Below are 20,596 nucleotides of genomic sequence, written 5' to 3'. Positions count from 1 at the left end.
TCCTCTGTGACGGAGTTGCTCGGAATAAATCGTGACAGGGACCCCTGCAAACCTCTCCAGACTCTTGGCAAATCCACACTCTGTGAAGAGGTGGGCAACCGTCTCCTCTCCATAGCAGCCGTCCCGAGGGCAGCGTGCGCTGGTAGTGAGGTTCCGGCAGTGCAGGAAGGATCTGACTGGGAGGGCTCCCCTCACCGCCAGCCAAGCCAGGTCTTGGTGCTTGTGGTGAGTTCTGGCGATGAGGCATTTTGCCAGACAAGCTGGGCAGTCTGCTCTGGGGACCACGCCACAGGATCCATGGAGTCATTCCCCTGCAGTGCCTGCAGGACGTTCCGTGCTGACCACTGCCCGATGGACTTGTGGTCAAAGGTGTTGGTCCGGAAGAACCTTTCCACGAGCGACAGATGGTGCGGCAATGTCCAGCTGACTGGCACATTGCGTGGCATCTGTGCCATGCCCATCCTTCGCAACACCGGGGACAGGTAGAACCTCAGCAGGTGGTGGCACTTGGTGCTCACGTGCCTTTGCTCTACGCTCCGCCTAATGCAGCCACACACGAAGGTGGCCATCAGGATGAGGGCGACGTTGGGCACGCTTTTACCTCCGTTGTCTGCCGACTTGTGCATTGTGGCTCATCGCACCCGGTCCATCGTCGACCCCCAAATGAAGTGGAAGACGGCCCGGGTGATACCCCTGGCGCAGGAGGGAGGGTCGGGCCACACTTGCCCCAAATACAACAGCCCCGAGAGCATCTCTCACCTGATGACCAGGTTTTTCCCTGTGAAGGAGAGGGAGCGCTGCTTCCACAGCTCCAGCTTCTTCCCCACCTTGGCTATCCGCTCCAGCCAATTCTTGTCACACACCTCAGCCTTCCCGAACCAGATCCCCAACACCTTCAAGAGGTCAGGCTTGATGGTGAAGGGGATGGAAGATCGGTCGGGCCAGTTGCCAAAGAGCTTGGCCTCGCTCTTCCTGCGGTTTACCCTGGCCCCCGTGGCCGACTCAAACTGTTCGCAGATGCTGATCAGTCTGCAGACTGACCCTGGATCTGAGCAGAAGACGGCGACATCGTCCATGTACAGGGAGGCCTTGACCTGAGTGCCCCCACTGCCTGGCAATGTCACTCCTCTTATGCTCGCATCTTTCCTGATGGATTCGGCAAAGGGCTCAATACAACAGACGAGCAAGACAGGGGAGAGAGGGCAACCCTGCCTGACTCCAGACCTGACAGGGAAGCTGTCTGATTCCCACCCATTGATTTGGACTGCACTACAGATATTGGTGTAGAGCAGTTGTATCCACTTCCTGATTTCCTCCCCAAAGCCCATTTTGGAGAGCACGTGCCTCATGTACGTGTGCAATATCCTGTCAAAGGCCTTCTCCTGGTCCAAGCTGACCAGGCAGGTATCCACCCGTCTGTCCTGCACGTAGGCAATGGTATCTCTCAGCAGCACCAGGCTGTCTGACCATCTGTTTATTAACATCTTCGGAAGGGCGTGAAATGCTGTCTGCAAACTTCACTCCTTGTTGTAACAGTTTTAAGGTATACTTTCTGTTGACCTTTGGGATTGTAAATTGCCTTGTCAACATTCCCCAATCAGCACAGCTAAGCCAACTGTCGTGATGTAGCTCTGGATATCTAGCAGATCTGGAATGATTTTCTGAAAACTCCCAACTTCAATAACGTCTTATGGGGTAATAAACCACCTCCTTCAATTGACTGCAAGCCGTACTGTGGCTATTTTACAGGTACATTACATTGATTCTTGTTGTTTTATTTTGTGATGCAGATGATTAACTCCAGATAAAAGTTGGAATTAGAATTTTTTTCTCAGCCTGCCAGACATAATGGATGTGAATTTAAAATTGTTAACCAAGCATAATCAAATCCATTGACTTGCAACTTTCATATCAAAATGGATCGAGTTGTGGAACACACTCCTGAAATACGTATTTTTAAAATACTGGTAATTTTGGAGAAGAAAAATAGAATATTGTTTATTTAGTTGTCATAAGCCTTTAGGTCGTAAGATAATTGGGCAAAATGAGAGGGGATTAGATTAAATATTCTGAAAAATGTCAATTGAATTTGACTTGACCAGTCATCGTAAGAGTGACCTGAACATGATCTGTTACTGAGCCCTGATTTTTCCGTGATGCTGACAGTTTGTTGTAATGATCCATTCAGTGACATTCCATCACAAGTATGGCTATCAAATTAAAAACTGCCCGAGCCACTGAGTTCCTCCAGCAGTGTTTTATCCAAGATTCTAACATCTGCAGTCTCTCATTGCCGTTTTGTTTCTTGTCTTCCTTCTCTCTCCACTTCCTCCTGTTTCCTGCAGGTAATGCTCGTGGAATTGATACTTGTCTTTTGTGATTTTCTCTGAAATGCTTGTCATTTTGTTGTATCGTGACTGGACGGATCAAGGGTTTAATCGATCTGATTAATTCAGATTCAGGGATAGTTTCTTTCCAGCTGTTATCAGGCAACTGAACTATCCTATCACCAACTAAAGAGCAGTCCTGACATACCATCTACCTCATTGGAGACTCTCTGACTATCTCTAATCGGACTTTACTAGACTTTATCTTGCACCAAACGTTTTACCCTTTATCATGCATCTGTACACTGTGGATGGCTTGATTGTAATCATGTATAGTCTTTCCACTGACTGGACAGCACGCAACAAAAAAGCTTTTCATTGTACATGTGACAATAATGTACTAAACTGGTCAGTGTGGTTCAGTAATACGCCTAGCGATATCGTCAGCAGTACTCTTTTAATGAGGCTTCACTCTCGTACGGTATACCAGCACCTGTTAAAAGTTAAACCTGATTATTTAATTTTCTGGCAACTTGACACATATGTTTATTAATTGTGCTTAGCTAATGCATCAAGTGAGTGAATGAATTAGAACATATATTCCAACAAGATTCCAGCTTCTGCAGTTCCTTGTGTCTCAATGGAACATTTATTTGTTTGCACTTGGAGTTCAGTCGTTATATTACAAGTGTCCTCAATGTTGGCTTTATTGATGAAAAGAAATTGTTGATAAATGTAGCTTAAGTCTTTAATTGATATGTATAACAGCATCATTTTGTCTACAAAAAAACCCCGTCAGTAACTGATTAATCCAGGTAAGGCAAATATCAGCAAAATCTGTGGGAATTAATCATGGATGGATGGTTCATCTGTATTCTACCTTGATATAGCATCTTTTCCACATTACTATTGATGCGATCCACTAGCCTCTTCCCTTACCTCTACCGTCAGTGCTTGTTTGAAGGGTAGAACCCTCACCTGAGAAGGTCCCCACTCCAGAACCTTCAGCACATGTCGAGGCTCGTAGCCCAGTGTGGTACTGATGGAGTGCGGTACTGTCAGAATTATTTACTTTGAGATGAGATGTTAAATGGATGTAACTGCTACCCTTGTAACTGGATCCCATGGCACTGGCTTGAGGAGGGAGAAGGTCATTCTTGGGTGTCATGGAAGCCACTCCAGGGTATGCATGGATGACATTCCTGGGTGTCACGGCAGTCACCCCTGGGTGTCGATAGGAGTGTTGTAGAAGTAAAACCTTAAGCATCGCAGAGCCTAATGGGATACTTGACACAATATTGTACAACCTGGTGATTGATGCAAACCCAGCAAAGTGATTTACAACACATTGATCTACTTAAGTTGTCATCTATGTTTATTACATCCAGACCATCAAAAGTGTATTACGTGCAGACCTGGTGATTAACACATTGATCCACTTAACATCATCAATAGTTGTCTTGGTGTATAAATATCCTGTTGTGTCAACTAACGTTGGAGATGTGATCACAGCCATTGACTGAGAAGCATCTCCCCTTGCGCAAGTAAAATAAACCAACTGCTGAAGGTTAATGATTCGGGACCTTGAGTATTATTACGGGTCGAGACTTCGACAGTGTCCATTAGGTGACATTCCTGGGTGGCAATGGGCATCACAACTGGGTGTTAATTAGAGCCGTTCCTGAATGGCCACAGGTGAGTTTCCTGTGCCAATGAGGGTTGCTCCTGCGTGTCTCTCACTGATATGCACAGATATTCCACTTACTCTCTCTGCAACTTCTATATACTAAAACTCTTGTTTGTTTGTTTGTTTGATCCTGCACTACAGCCAAACGATCGCACGATAGCGCGACAATTTTAGGCCCACCTTACTCACCGTCGTCCCTTTGGTGCTAATGGAAGAAGTTTCATTGAAATCGGTGTTATATTTTTTAAGTTATTCACATTTTAAAGTTTAAATCTATCTCCTAGGGAGGGAGGGGAGAAGGAGGATAAGGGGGGTTGAGGGGGATGGAGTGGAGGGGGAGGGGGAGGAGGGGGGTTGGAGAGGGGAAGGAGGGGGGAGAGGGGAAGGGGAAGGGGATGGGGGGGGGGGGGGGGAAGAGAAGGGGAGGGAGAGAGGGGGGAAGAGAGGGTGCTGCACCAATGCAGGAGAGGTTTGGGCCCAACGGGTCCACTTGGTCTAGTAGTAGTATAAAAGTAAACACTGCATCTGCGAAGACATCTAAAATTTGGCTTTGTTTGCGCGTTATAAACAACAGGAAATACACAATTCCTTCCAGATTTTGGAGTCAGTGATACCTTGATAGATGCACAAAAAAAGGCAGCAACGAATCCTTGGCTTCACTGCTGCCGTAAAGTGGATTGAGGTGCAGTGAAATGTTGGATGTTGTGCTCATAAATTATGCTGACTGCACTATTACCTGTGACTTTAAAGCGGAGTGCTTTTGATTATTAGTATAATAAATGCAACTACTGATTATTATATTGATTTATCACTGAACAGTTTAGTCTTCATTTAAGGGATGACTGCTGATGGAAAATTGAAAATGTGGTTGAAGAATTTTTAAAAGATTGTAATTACTTTTCTCATTCTCCCTGATGCACGAAAGTTCAATTCTTTAACACCCTTGTCCCATCCCAGCTCCCGAAAATAAATATGATCTGCCTATTGTTGATCCTATTGTGCAGAGGTGAAGGTTACACAGCACAGGCCATGATTCATATTCTGGTGAACCCAGAAAACAATCAGAAAGACATTTTTTTTGTCATTCACATTTCTCCTTCTTGTTTGATTAGCATCCCATCAGTTCAATTAATGCTTAGATGTTAAATGTAACAATTTTGAATACTGTTTGCAATTTATGGATAGGAAAGGTTTAGTGGGATATGGGCCAAACGCGGGCAGGTGGGACTGGTGTAGGTGGGGCATCTTGGTCAGCATGGGCAACTTGGGCCAAAGGGCCTGTTTCCATGCTGTATGACTATGACTTTAATTATTTCCTTTGTTACATGTAACTCAGAACAGACTTAAGTCTTTTATGTCTCTGGAGTTCAATTTGCAGCAAAGCTTACAGTTGAATATTGTTAAAACTGGGAATTAATGCTGTCCAGAGAGACTGAACAAAGCAACAGAGAGTGATAACATCCCACAGCATGAATGTAATGGCTATTAACAACTTCCACTGGAGCAGGGAATGTCATTGTCCATTCATATCTGACAATTTCTGCACACTCGCACTCCATTTTCCATATAGGACAATGTGGTCAGACTGAATGTTATTGCTTGGGATTTTCAGAAGCCACATCAATCTATTCAGTTAACCACAGCAATTTTGTTTAGTTTATTGTCATGTACACCGAGTTACAGTGAAAAGCATTTTTGTTGCTTGCTATCCTAACTTGGTGAAATAAAATAATCTGGATGCTATAATATGTCAAATTTATTAACAAATTCCAGTATGTTATTTAAGTAGTATTCACCATGTTCTTGAAGTATAGACCTTTTTTCTATTGCTATCTCCCTTTGTTCAGTTGCCTTTCACAAAAGCCCCAGACTGAGCTTTAGATTACCCTGTGCCAGCATCTGCAGTTATTTTCTTATACTTTAGATTACCCTGTGTAAGGAGGAAGTTAGAGATCTTAGTATAAAGGAGAGAGAATTACTAATAATTTAGGTGAACTGCAAAATTACCATGCTTGCAGTGTGTATTCTCCAAAAAAAATGTCTCTCTCACCTATGGAGGCTTAACATCTGTACTTACTCAGGGGGGGGGGGGGGCAAAACAATTTGTACCGTTAAATATGGAATCCTGCAGAGCCTACCATTCACCAACTTGTACTTGAATAGTTTCTGGACACATCTCAAGGCAGATGAACAAAGGTTGGCAAACAACGAGTGGTGGAGATGCAGGGAACAAGGCTTGAAGTGAGTTTGGAGAGAGCTGGAAAGAGTGAACAGAGGAGTGAAGGAGAGGTTTCCTGAAATGGGCCTCCTCCAGTGCCATGGCCCACCGGAAATTGGAGGAACAGCACCTCATATTTCGCCTGGGCAGCTTGCAGCCCGGCGGTATGAACATCGACTTCTCCAACTTTAGATAGTTCCTCTGTCCCTCTCTTCCCCTCCCTCTATCTTCCTGTCTCCACCTATATCCTTCCTTTATTCCGCCCCCCTGACATCAGTCTGAAGAAGGGTCTCGACCCGAAACGTCACCCATTCCTTCTCTCCTGAGATGCTGCCTGACCTGCTGAGTTACTCCAGCATTTTGTGAATAAATACCTTCGATTTGTACCAGCATCTGCAGTTATTGTCATATATTTCCTGAAATACTGGTCGGATTTACTAGGACAGAGGTTGGGAGAAGACAGCAGAGGTCAGGTGGAAAGTTTAATGGCTTCCAATTTGCTAATACCTGTAACTGTTAAATCAGTGTAGTTGTTATAAATCCCTAGTCTCTTCTAAAGATATCTTTACACGCCTTAGTTTTTACCACATAACTGTTTTCTGCTTAATATTGGCATTGAGTTCTTCCTTATTTTCCTTACATGTTATTTAAAAAAAAAATTCAATGCACCTTATCACTGAACTATTGTGTAGGCCAAGCATATGACTGACTATCTGCCAGGACCATCTTAGAATGAGCAGTGACATTAACAAATGCTGTATCTATGCTCCTGAGGTTGGTTGAGGGGGAAAAAGTCAAAGCCATCTATTGGCCTTAAAAAAGCACCATGGATTCTTCACCATCCAACTGGTCAAATAGATGTACATCTCATCAAAAGGGTCTGTAGAAGGGTCCCGATGCAAAATGGTGCCTATCCATTTTGTCCACAAATGCTGCCTGACCTGTCGAGTTCCTCCAGCACTTTGTGTTTAGTTCAGGATTCTAATACTTGCAGTTCCTTATGTCATCATCCAAAGTACAGTTGGCTGTGATTAAAGGGGACTGAATTTTCCTGGTGTTTTCTCTTTCTCTCTCTCTCTCAGTGCCCATAAAGCTCCCGAAAGGAAATACAAGAGTCTTCCCTCTGTTAGAAAATGTGTTAATAACTAAACTTTCAAAATATTGTACACTGTACCAGTCAATCAAACACAAGACTCTGCAATACTTCAAAACACTTAAGTAATTGTCATGGTCCTACTGCTAATAGGGTGGCTTTTGATAAACTGAAATGTCTATAATTCCAAAGATTTATCTACATTGAAATAATGCAAAATATTGTATGTTAGTTCCCTTTTAAAACTTTGCCCACCTTCCTAATTGAAAATACAGATATCATTAATCTTTTCTCTGCTAGTATCAGGTTTGCAATAATTATGCTTGAATTATGCATTATCATTATCATCATTAGAAATCCAATAAAATGTATAGATTTTTCTTGTTTGTGAAAGAAAGAACAGATGCTGGTTTAAATCAAAGGTAGACACAAAATACGAGAGTAACTCAGCGGGACAGGCAGCATCTCTGGAGAGAAGGAATGGGTGACGTTTCACTATGTACTTGAAGATGGGTCTCGACCCGAAACGTCACCCATTCCTTCTCTCCAGAGATGCTGCCTGTCCCGCTGTCTTTCTTGTTTGAGAGGTGGTTTTTGCCACTCGTTAATATATTCTGAAAATATTATCCTTTTTTAAAGCTGTACATTCTAATACTGAAGCCCGCAGATTGGGTTGCTGTAATTGTATAGCTTGCTCTGATGTTTCATCTGTTCACCTGTGAAACTTACTATTGCTAATTTGACCTCAGACATATCGTAACTCATGAACCAGTTCAGCCCTCTCAGATTATTGCACAAATAGATGCCTTGTCAGTTTTAAGCTTCTGCAAAGATCGTTGACTGGAATTCCTGTAACACGGTCAAACAGAACATTAACCAATGTCCCAACTCAACCTGGCAGAGCAGTCTTCTCTTCTCCTTTCATGTTGTGTGCTTCCTTAGCTGCTGGCTGCCTTTTGGTGCCTTGACCATTTATGTGGGAAAATGGACAGACTGTTCTTCAGTTAAAACCATTAAAGGCTCGGCTCTCATTATAAGCTGTGTTACTCTAAACACTGGTTCAAGAAGAGACACATTTGATGCGGCACGGTGGCGCAGCAGTAGAGTTGCTGCCTTACAGCGCCAGAGACCCGGGTTCGATCCTGACTGCGGGTGCTGTCTGTTCGGAGTTTGTATGTTCTCCCTGTGACCGCATGCATTTTCCCCCGGGTGCTCCAGTTTCCTCCCAGACTTCAAAAACGTGCAGATTTGTAGGTTAATTGGCTTTGGTAAAAATTGCAAGTTGTTTCTAATGTGTAGGATAGTGCTAGTGTGCGGGGATCGCTGGTCAGCACGGATTCAATGGGCCAAAGGGTCTGATTCTGCACTGTATCTCTAAACTAAACTAAACTAAACTAAACTAAACTAAACTAAACTAAACTAAACTAAACAAAACATTGGTTAGATTTTCTTTTCCCTAACTCTTCTCTAAAGTTAATTGCAGGGCTCCCTGTACTGCCAACTTAACGCAGAATAACTCCTTATGTCAACCAACTAATTTTATATCGGTTCTATAATTAACTAGCTTGACCCCTTTGTTCCATTTGGTCATTTGAGTATTTTGTGTGAGATTCAATTACTTCTCTCTTTTTGGATAGGTATCAAATTTTCATCTGTTGTACTCAGCAGGATTTCAAGTTAGGTGTGAGCAATATCTGCAATGTATCAAAATAAAATCTCATCTTTTTATATAATTGCACAACAATTTGAATTATTGAAACCTACCATCTTTTCTAACTCAAATAGTAGAGCTGGTGGAGTTGCTGCCTCACAGCGCCAGAGATACTGGTCAGATTCTGAACATTGATGCTGTCTGTATGGAGTTTGTATGTTCTCCCTGTAACCGCATGGGTTCCTCCAGGGTCTCCGGTTTCCTCCCACATCCCAAAGACTATGCAGGTTAATTGGCCTCAGTAAATTGTCCCTAGTGTGTAGGGAGTGGATGAGAACTTGGGATAACGGAACTGGTGTGAATGGGTGATCGATGGCCAGCATGGACACGGTAGGATGAAGGGCTGTATCCATGCTTTAAGCTAACCTAAAATAGGTCACCCATCCACCAGGAAAATGTGTTAAAACCCTCAGATGGCCTGCGCTTTGCCCATGTGGAATATGAAGATTTATAACAACTTGGATTTGTATATCACTTTTAATGAAGGAATTGTTCCATAACTGTTCAAAAAAGACCATTCAGACGAAACTGACATTGAACTAAAGGAGATATTAGAAGAGTGAAATTATAGATTTATCTAAGAGTCGTGGTCATACTCAAGCTCAACTCTTCCATGTCGACCAAGATGTCCCATCTCAGCTAGTCCCATTTACCTGTGCTTGGCCCATATCCCTCTAAACTTTTCCTATCCAAGTAACTATCCAAATGTCTTTTAAATCTTATAGTACCTGCCTTGTGTACCTCATCCGGCAACTTGTTCCATAGCGCACAGGAGTGGATCACCACCTCACATTCTGGATTCTGGACTACCTCACCAACCGACCACTGTATGTGAGGACAAAGGACCTGGTCTCGGACAGGGTGGTCTGCAACACTGGGGTTCCACAGGGAACAGTGCTAGCGCCATTCTTGTTCACCCTGTACACTGCGGACTTCAGGCACAGCTCTGCAGACTCCTATCTACAGAAGTTCTCTGACGACTCTGCTATCGTCGGCCTCATCGCAGGCAACGAGGACAGGGCGTACAGAGAACTGATCAAGGAGTTTGTGGATTGGTGCCAGCGGAACTGCCTCCGGATCAACGCGGGGAAAACCAGGGAGATGGTGGTAGATTTCCGCAGGCGCAGCCGGGTCCCCCCGACACCGGTGAACATCCAGGGAATGGACATCGAGAAGGTGGATTCTCATAAGTACCTGGGTGTCTACCTCAACAATAAACTGGACTGGACTGAAAACACCGATGCGCTATACAGAAAGGGCCGGAGCAGACTTTATTCTGCTAAGGAGACTCAGGTCCTTTGGAGTGCAGGGGGCACTCCCAAGGACCTTCTACAACACGGTGGTTGCATCGGCCATCTTATATGGACTGGTCTGCTGGAGCAGCAGCATCTCAGCAGCGGAAGGGAAGAGACTCGACAAGCTGGTCAGGAAGCCCAGCTCAGTCCTGGGTTGCCCCCTCGACTCAGTGCAGGTGGTGGGAGAGAGGAGGATGATGGCAAAGCTAACATCGCTGCTGGAGAACGACTCCCACCCCATGCAGGACACTGTCACTGCACTGAGTAGCTCCTTCAGTGACAGACTCCATCACCCGAAGTGCATGAAGGAGAGATACAGGAGGTCCTTCCTTCCCGCTGCTGTGAGACTGCACAACCTGCACTGCTCCCAGCAGACGAGTCAACAATAACAGCTAAGAACACACAGAAAACTGATGACAATTTATGTATCTTTTATTTATAATGAATGATCTCTTGCTCTCCACTTTGCTGCTGTAACACTGTAAATTTCCCTGGTGGAGGACGAATAAAGGAATATGTTATTATTATTATTATTATTATTATTATTATTATTATTATTATTATTATTATTATTATTATTATTATTATTATTATTATTATTATTATTATTATTATTATTATTATTATTATTATTATTATTATTATTATTATTATTATTATTATTATTATTATTATTATTATTATTATTATTATTATTATTATTCCCACCATCCTTTGTGTGAAAATGGTGCCACTTTGTGTCTTTTTGTGTAAGCCAGCATCTGCAGTTCCTTGTTTCTAGAAGCCCTTAGGTTTGGCTTGAATGGAGACTTCTGTGCCTGGAGGGTTCACAAAGGAAATGTGGCTGGGGAGATGGCCCTAAAATGGGCAGGTAGGTAAGGATGGCTGCCCAGCGAGGTGGGGTGGATGCAGAGATGATGGGCAGGTGCCTCAAGGGTGAACCCTGTGGTGAAAACAACTGAAACTTGCAAACCAGTGCAGCCCCAAGTGGGAGTAGATGCCCTTCCCTCCACCTACTTTGTTCAGCTCAATGTGATCCAACTGCCCACATGTCAGGGTTGGACTGGCTTGAGTATTTGAATAAAAAAAGCAAAGAGACCTTGGGCTCAGTTGAGCTGTGTTGTGGTCTTGGTTAGATTCTAGCCAGTGTTTTAATTTTATACCCTGGGGCATAAAATGTCATAGTACCTCATCAACAAGAAGATGCACAAATCTTCTACATCAGGTCTCTTACATCAAATTAAAGATATATCCAGGAATAGGGAATTGAAAGGGGGGAGCTTAGGAAAATGACAACCATCAAGGAAGTGGTACTGAGCAAATTGGTAAAGCAGATAAGACAATGTGCTGGAGTAACTCAGCAGGTCAGGCAGCATCTCTAGAGAACATGATGAGGTTTGGTGAGAACATGGTGGTGTTCTTCAGACTCATTATTAAACGTTCTGGTAAACCTCTGCACCCTCTCCAAAGCCTTCGCATCCTTCCTGTAATGGAGTCGCCAGAACTGCACACAATACTCCAAACATGGCCTAACCAAAGTCCTCTCAAGCTAGATCATGACTTCATGCGTGATAAATCGACTGTTCAGTAGTATTTATACACTAGTTGGGGAAATTCTGGGGTTACAAATGTTCCTCATTAAATGCAGTCTTATTTTCAATTCATGTGTTCAAATGCAGTGTGTCTGGAATTGGGTCAGCTAAAGTCAGGAAATGGTGCAAGGACAATGAGATAGGAAGAGTTGCAATTACTTTGTCAAAAGATGATTTGTTCTCCTGCAGAACATAACAATCCATTTGAATGACTACATTCAATACGCTCTGAAAAGGTTTTGTGGTTCTTGTCAAATGATAATGGTAGGTTCCTAACACAGCGTTACTTGAAAAGAACCTGTAACATAAGGTGACATTCTGTACAAATAAATAAATTCAGAAGTAAAGTAAAAACATAAAATACAAGTACTTGGATGGATTAGGCAGCACATGTAAAAGAAAAGAGTTAAAATTTCAGGTCAGTGACCTAACATCTGAACTATTAAGAGTTAAACAAGAAGAATTTTAATTCCTTGTCCATTCCGTATGCTCCCCTCCCATTTCCGAGTCCCACATTTCCTTTTATCCCCCTGTCCCCTTCCACCCAAATCCCAACCTCTGGTTTAACATTTCATTCTCCTCTTTTCTTCTTATCTGACACCCTTTTGTCTTCTTTTCATCTCCAGCCTTTGTCACTTACTCCACCCATCAATCCCCCTCCCCACCTGTATTTTTAGTTCAGTGATACAGCATGGAAACAGGCCCTTTGGCCCACTGAGGCCACGCCAATCATTGATCACCTGTTCTCTCTTGTTCTGTTATCTGGCTTTTGCATCCCCCTCCCTAAACACTGGGGCCAATTTACAGAGGGTCAATTCACTTACACACCCGCACATCTTCAGCATGTGGCAGGAAACCAAAGCATTCAGAGAAAACCTACACGATCACAAGAAGAACGTGCAAACAGCAAAGGCAGCACCCGAGGTCAGGTTCGAACCTGGGTCTCTGCTGCCACTGTGCCGTCCATCACTTGCCAGGCTTTGTCCCACCATCCCCTCCCACTCTCCTTTAGAGCTTTCTTCCCTCTATTCCGCCAGCCTGAAGAAGGGTCGTGACCTAAAACGTCATCTGTCCATTCCCTCCACAGATGCTGCCTGCCCCTGAATTCCTCCAGCACTTTGTGGTTTGCTCAAAATCCCTGCATTTTCAGCCCCTTGTGTCTCCAAGAATTTAGATTGCAGATTTTGTTTCTAACATTTTTGCAGTTTCTATCACAGATTAACCCCCTCCCATTCCCTGACACCCTTACTAATCCAGAATCTGTCAATTTCCGCCTTTAAAATATCCACTGACGTGGCCTCCGCAGCCGACTGTGGCAATGAATTCCACAGATTCACCGCCCTCTGAGGAAAGAAATTCCTCCTCATCTTTCTAAAGACACATCCTTTTATTCTGAGGCTGTGTCCTCTGGTCCTAGACTTTTCCACCAGTGGAAACATCCTCTCCACATTCACTCTATCCAGACCTTTCATTATTCGGTAATGCTGATCTGCAGAGAATTCCTGTCACCTTCTATTTCCTGCATTTGTTTTTCTTTTTGATTCTAGTCGAGAATAATATTTGCACTGGCTTGATAAGAATGCATTTGAGACCACAATATGACAAAAAGCATAATCACAAATCTTCCTAAAGTAATAGCTTTAAAGTGTGTTTAAATATTGGAGAAAATATTGACTCATTTGCAAGCACATAAAAACACAAAAATCTAATTTTCATACTGGAACAATTTATTTCATTTTCATTAGGATTTTAATATTCAGTTCTAAGTGGGCTTGAATCTGTACCACAAACCATCCCAATCCAATGTATATCGGTAAGGTTTCAGCAATATCACCTAATTGATTTAGCATATAGAAATGCAGCTTACACTGGATTAAAACACTAATCATTGACACATACATCATGTAGCTTCAACTGTGCAACCATTCGCTCAGCTGTGAAGCGCGTTGGGGCATTAAATCAAGTTTGCAGAGGAACCAGTCAGCAGGGCAAACAGCTGGCGACACCTATTAATTTCCAATAAAAATCAGCGTTGGGGAAACTAAAATACAGTGAGAAACCTGATTGCGAGGTTTTAAACTGCTTAACCTCGTTTTTAAAAAAAAGAAAACCAGGGGCCCGTTGTTTACATCTTCGCCTCCAATCATTACTTTAAACTGTAAAGATACAGCGCGGAAATAGGTCTTTCAGCCCGTCCACGCCGGCCGGCGATCCCCGTACACTAGCACTATCCTACACACTAGCGACAATTTACAATTTTACCAGGGCCAATTAACCTACAAACCTGTACGTCTTTGGAGTGTAGGCAGAAACCGGAGCACTCGGAGAAAAGCCACGCGGTCACAGGAAGAACGTACAAACTCCGTGCAGATAGCACCCGTGGTCAGGATCGAACCCGGAACTCTGGGGCTGTATGGCAGCAACTCTACTGCTGTCCCACTGTGCTGCCCCTAAGAACGTCCTAAGACATAGGAGCAGATTAGGTCATTCGGCCTGTCGAATCAGCTCCACCATTCGATCATGGCTGATCTATTTTTCTCTCTCCTGCCTTCTCCCCGTGACCTTTGATTCTCTTACTAATCAAGAACCTATCAAACTCCACTTTAAAAATACCCGATGGCATGGCCTTCATAGCCATCTGTGTAAATGAATTCCACAGATTCACCACCCTCTGGCTAAATAGATTCCTCCTCATCTCCTTTCTAAAAGCAAGTCATTTTATTTTGGTTAAGGTTAAGAATAAGGGTATAATTCTGCTCCATAAACTTGACTGCATAGTCCATGCTGACCCTCCAGCAATGTATCCAGGGGGTGCTGTACGATTAAAGGTCCAGCACCCTAAGCACTCATGGGTGTGTCAGAATAGATCATATAATAAGGAGAAAAAAAGTGTGGGGAGGAAACTAGGGGATAGGCAGCATCTGTGGAGGGAATGGACAAACAATGGATTGTTTCCGGACCCTCCTTCAGACTGCCATTGTCCCCACAGATTCTGTCTGATGTGCTGAGTTTCTCCCAACACTTTGCTGAACTGCACACATTTCTCCTGTTGTCGCACTCCTCTTTCCCTCTCTTCCCTCTCTCCCACCCCCTTTTACTTGTATTCCTCCCTCTTGCTTTACATTTCACTATCTGACACCCTTTGTCTCCTTTCCATCTTTAGCCTTTGTCAACCATCTGCCAGTCAAACCTCCCTCGCCTGCATCCACCTGCCAGGCTTTGTGCCACTCCCACCTCTTTTCCAGCTTTCTTCCCCCTACTACAGTCTGAAGAAGGGTTCAGGCTTGAAACCTTGCCTATTCATCCCCTTCACAGATGTAGCCTGACCTTTTGCACATTTTACTCTGGCACTTTATTTTTTTCCAGCATCTGCAGCCTCTTCTGTCTCCAAAATAATAAGAAATGCTTTCAATTTGGAGCTGAGGTTTAAGATAAAGAGATTGTGTGGGCAGAACACTGTTCTCGCCTACCAGAATACACCTGACTTGAGGCTGATTCTTTTAGGAAAACATTACTTGCTTGGATAAGCCCAATAATGCAAGTACTAAAAATTATGTGTTCTGTGTGTGCATATGTAATTGTGCAATTCTAATGTTTTTGTTTATTAGTGTGTGCTAGCTGCTTGCAATTAATGCATCCTTAGCACGTACGAGATTCCTCCTTTTTCATCAGTTCTTGTTCAGCTTTTGCACAGGTGAGACACAAAGTGCAAAATAATTGTTGCCAGTAATGCTCGTGTCTTATCCTAAGCAATTGCAGGAGTGCAGATCTTGCTGTCCTTTCACCTTGGTGACTTTGGATTGAATCCGACCCGATTGATGAGATGGCTGCCTCCTCTTTCTGATAGCTATAAAGGCGCTATGTGAAATGAGTCTGGACAGTCTCAAACTGCTTCCTATTAAGCATGACTCCACAGCATGATACTGTTCATAATTCACAGCTAATTGATATTAAAGTCATAATCTCACTATGAGTCGTTGCTGAGATGTCAGCTGTAGGAAATAGAGGTGCCATGGAGGAACGGTAATATGCCGGTGATGAGACTAAGGTTATGACGCAGTCTTCACACTGTGTAAATGGCATTGAGGCTTAATACAAAAGGCTAAGATGCCTAGTTCAGTCTTGATAATGTAGCTCGGCTAACAACCTTGTTTTTTTTACCCCTGCAATAAAACATCCCTAAGTATTCCCATGTTATCAGACAAAAATAAGAATCAAGTCACTTCTCGAGAAATCAGAATGAGTAATTAAAAGATTGAATGATCAGAATGGCTTTAATGAGCTCAAGGGAAAAGGGAGGTAGGAAGGCGGTGAAGATTAGGGAGGGAACTCAAGTTCTGATGGAACAATTTTTTTTTAAAATGTGGATGTGCAAGAGGTCAGTGATGGAGGAGTACAACTATCATATAAAATTGTGCAGTGGAGCTTTTGCAAGCATTGCTTGCCTTGAGAACTGAACAGGAATATACCAAACTCATCTCAAATATTCAAGCCCTGCTCAACATTGCTCATCTCTTAGCATTGAGCTGGCCACTTTATCTTCCAAGATTTAGTGCTTTTGGAACTTTTGTTGACATAACCCGCGGTAAATTTATTGATGTAGTTCTGCATGACCTCGTTCACTTTTGTTGAGCAGACCATTTATCTTTTAGCCATCGCACAAACTCCATCACAGTTCGCGCTCAATTCCTCATACAAGTGGGAAACTTCACTTAGAAAAAAGTAAGAAGATTGGTATTGGTTTATTACTGTCATGTGTAAAAAAACTGTTTTGCATGCTACCTAGTCAAAACACACCGTACAATCAGGCCATACATACGAACAACAGGTAGTGCAATGAGAAAAATACCAGAGTGCAGAGTATAGTGTTACAGTAACAGGGAAACTGAAGATAAAAATGTGAAAGCACCACAATGAAGTAGACTGGGAGATTGGGACTACGGCCGTACCTTATGAGTGGACCATTCAGTCTGACATCAGTGGGGAAGAAGTTGTTTCTGAATCTGGCGGTATGTGCTTTCAAGTTTTCTGCCTAACGGGAGAGGAGAGAAAAGGGAATGGCCGGGTTGTGAGTGCTCCTTGATTATGTTGGCTGCTTTCCCGAAGCAGCGTGAAGTGCAGATGGAGTCAATGTGGAGGGGAGGCTCGTCTGTGTCAAGGAATGGGCTACATCCAAACCGCTGCACGTTTTTGGGCAGAGCAATTGCCAAACCAAGCTGTGTTGCATCCCGATACAATGCTTTTCTTCCCGTGCATCTGTAGAAATTTATAAGAAGCCGTTTGAAACATGCCAAACTTTCTTCGTCTTCTGAGGAAGTAGAGGCATTGGTGTGCTTTCTTGGCCTTAGCGTCAATGATTAGTGTTTCTGTTGAGCCTTCACTAAATCTTGAACTAAATGCCGTGTCCTTTATCTGTGCACTATGGAAGACTCGATTGTATTCATGTATAGTCTTTTCTGTGACTGGATAGCGAACAAACAGAAGCTATTCACTATCCTGGTACACTTGACAGTAATAAATGATAGTAAACAACAGCATCCTGAGATGCTGCCTGACCAGCTGAGTTACTCCAGCATTTTGTGTCTACCTTCGATTTAAACCAGCATGTGCATTTTTTTTTGTTGACACTAAACGTTGTAGCTGTGGTAACGTGGAAAGTGTAACAGTCAGTCTCAGGAATACTGGTGTCCACCTGTTTAATGTAATAAAAAGGAACTGCAGATGCTGGGATTTTCAAATATAGACACAAAATGGTGGAGTAACTTGGCAGGTCAGGTAGCATCTCTGGAGAAAATGGATAGGTGACATTTCGGGTTGGGGCCTTACTTCAGACTGAGTATGTTGGGGGGTGGGGAGGGGTTGAATGAACTGGAAGCTAGAAAAGTCCAGGTCAAATCAGGGCCATCAACAGATGACCTCAGATTTGTCCTGGACTTTTCTTGCTTCTTGTCCCTACCCCCTACAATCAGTCTGAAGAAGGGACCCGAATAAATATCAATTATCCATTTTCTCCAGACTAGCTACCTGAGCCGCCGAGTTACTCCAGCATTTTGTGTCTACCCACCTGTTTAATGCTTGAAAGGAGGGCACCACTGGGACTGCAACACACTCTCAGTATTGCCTTGGAAGCTCAGCAATGCTTCTGTGCTCACACCTCCAGAGTTGACTTGCATCTCCAAATTTCTAAACAAGGATGTGATCAATAGAGAAATAGCTGATGATTTTAGTTGGGTTTAGATTATGTATATTGGAATTAGATTTATGAACTTTGTACTCTAGACTTTCCATTGCTGAATTTTATAGGATATTGATGGGACTTGCCTGTGTTGGACCTGCTGGCTGGTCCCTCAGCAATGTTGATTTAAAGCTCCACAGCAGAGTGATTGGTTGCACCGTTGAGGCCACTTGATGGATGCGTGGATGATTTGAGTTTAAATCCAGTGTAAGCTGCACTTCTGTCCTTTGAATTAATGTTTGACTGCGATCCTGTTGTTAGCACATCCGGTGGGGATTCGGGTCCCTGCACCACAGCCACAAAGTGGGGAAAAGCTGTGTTTGTTCCATTTTTACGGCAAGCGCTTGTGCTCAACACTTGGCCTCCTCGCATCACTGTGCACCTCACTGTAAGAGCGCAGCCATTTCTCCCTTTTGCCGCTACCGTCAGTCAGAAGATGCAGAAGCTTGGAAGTAGTTTAGTTTTAGTTTAGTTTAGAGATACAGCGCGGAAACAGACCCTTTGGCCCACCGAGTCCGCACCGACCAGTGATCCCTGCACATTAACACTATCCTACACACACTAGGGACAATTTACACTTATACCAAGTCAATTTACCTACAAACCTGTACGTCTTTGGAGTGTGGGAGGAAACCGAAAATCTCGGAGAAAACGCATGCGGTCACGGGGAGAACGTACAAACTCCGTGCAGACAGCGTCCATAGTTGGGATCGAACCCGGGTCTCTGGCGCTGCAAGGGCTGTAAGGCAGCAACTCTCCCCCTGCGCCACCGTGCTGCCAGAGTAGTACCTCCAGAATCATGGTCCGTTCATAAGCCAGGGTACTGCCTGATTCACCTCTACCCCAATATGGACATTGTACTTTGTTTCTGGAACTGATGTGCGACGTTGCTGAGAACTATATTCTGCACTCTGCACCTTCCCCATTGCTCTATCTATTGTACTTGTTTGACTTAATTGTATTTATCTATAGTATTTTGATCTGTTTGGATAGCAAGCAAGATAAAGCTTTTCACTGCACCTTGATAAACATGACAATAATAAACCTCAAACTCAGTCCCACGTTCTGACCAATCTCTGGATAAAAGATTAATTCCTGAATTACTTACTGAATTTATTGGTAAATCTCTTGCATTTTGTCTCAGTTGTTGTCTCCTTTCTTCAGAAGTTTCCCCACGGCTTCATTAAATTTTATGTAATTACTATGCAGCTGTGCACTCCTGTATCTCCATTCTCTTTCTCCATCCACTCAGCACCCTAGACTTCACCATCTTCCACCCAGGGAGAGAGTCTGACAACACTCAGCAGAGATGTACGTTTCTCCCTCTTAGCAGAAGGAAGCTTTGGGGATGAATTTAATGGACAATCCAGCACAATATTAAAATTTGTCAGTCCAACACAGGGCCAAAATTAACCAAAACTCGACCAGATCAGCTGCATAAATATTATCGCTAGAACAATAGTCATAGCACAGCAAAGACCCGTCGACTAAGCTAGACTCAATTGCCCATATTTGGTCCATAGCCTTCTAAACCATGTACCTGTCTAAGTATTTTTTAAATATTGTTTAAATTCTGCACTATATTCTGCTCTCTGCATCTTCCCCTTTGCTCTATCTATGGTACCTGAGTTTGAATTGATTGTATCTATGCATGGTATATCTGATCTGCTTGGATAGCTTGCAAAGCAAAGCTTTTCACTGTACCTCAGTATACGTGACGATAATAATAAACCTAAACCTCTCTCCTCTGGCAGCTGGCTCTGTATGCCCTGTACACTCTGAGTGAAAATTGATCAGAGGCTCCATATCCCACAGAATTATTATTATTGTCATGGGCGGCATGGTGGCGCAGCGGTAGAGTTGCTGCCTTACAGCGAATGCAGCGCCGGAGACTCAGGTTCGATCCTGCCTATGGGCGCCGTCTGTACGGAGTTTGTACTTTCTCCCCGTGACCTGCGTGGGTTTTCTCCGAGATCTTCAGTTTCCTCCCACACTCCAAAGACGTACAGGTATGTAGGTTCATTGGCTGGGCAAATGTAAAAATTGTCCCTAGTGGGTGTAGGATAGTGTTAGTGTGCGGGGATCGCTGGGCGGCGCGGACCCGGTGGGCCGAAGGGCCTGTTTCTGCGCTGTATCTCTAAATCTAGAATAAGAGACAGTTTCTGCCCAACTGTTATCAGGCAACTGAGCCATTCTACCAACAACTAGAGAGTGGTTCTGAACTACTATCTACCCCATTGAAAACACTCGGGCTATCTTTAATCGGACTGTACTGGACTTTATCTTGCACTCAATGTTATTCCCTTTATCATATATCTGTACACTGTGGACGTATCCATCATCCAAGCTTGGTTGATTTGTACCGCAATCAACCATAAGTCTTGTTGAATTCACCACCAACCACACTGTGTGGGTTCCGTCTACTGTCTGTGGTATAC

General features: G+C 43.6%; 1 protein-coding gene across 2 annotated transcripts in view; it reads left to right on the top strand.

Annotated features, from left to right (window-relative positions):
- r3hcc1l (R3H domain and coiled-coil containing 1-like) overlaps window positions 1-20,596 on the top strand; it is a 202,768-nt gene that overhangs the window by 50,734 nt on the left and 131,438 nt on the right. The window contains exon 1 of one of the 2 annotated variants that reach the window (XM_078412799.1): window positions 1,664-1,749. The exons of the other annotated variant lie outside the window; for it this stretch is intronic. The gene's annotated coding sequence lies outside the window, so the exon portion shown is untranslated. Of the gene's footprint in view, window positions 1-1,663; window positions 1,750-20,596 lie in introns of those variants that run through there. 2 annotated transcript variants of the gene reach the window in all.

The sequence above is a fragment of the Rhinoraja longicauda genome, chromosome 16 (genome assembly GCF_053455715.1).
Source record: "Rhinoraja longicauda isolate Sanriku21f chromosome 16, sRhiLon1.1, whole genome shotgun sequence".
Classification (NCBI taxonomy): domain Eukaryota; kingdom Metazoa; phylum Chordata; class Chondrichthyes; order Rajiformes; family Arhynchobatidae; genus Rhinoraja; species Rhinoraja longicauda.
The sequence above is the reverse complement of the archived record's forward strand: the minus strand, read 5'-3'. Positions and strand labels throughout refer to the sequence as shown.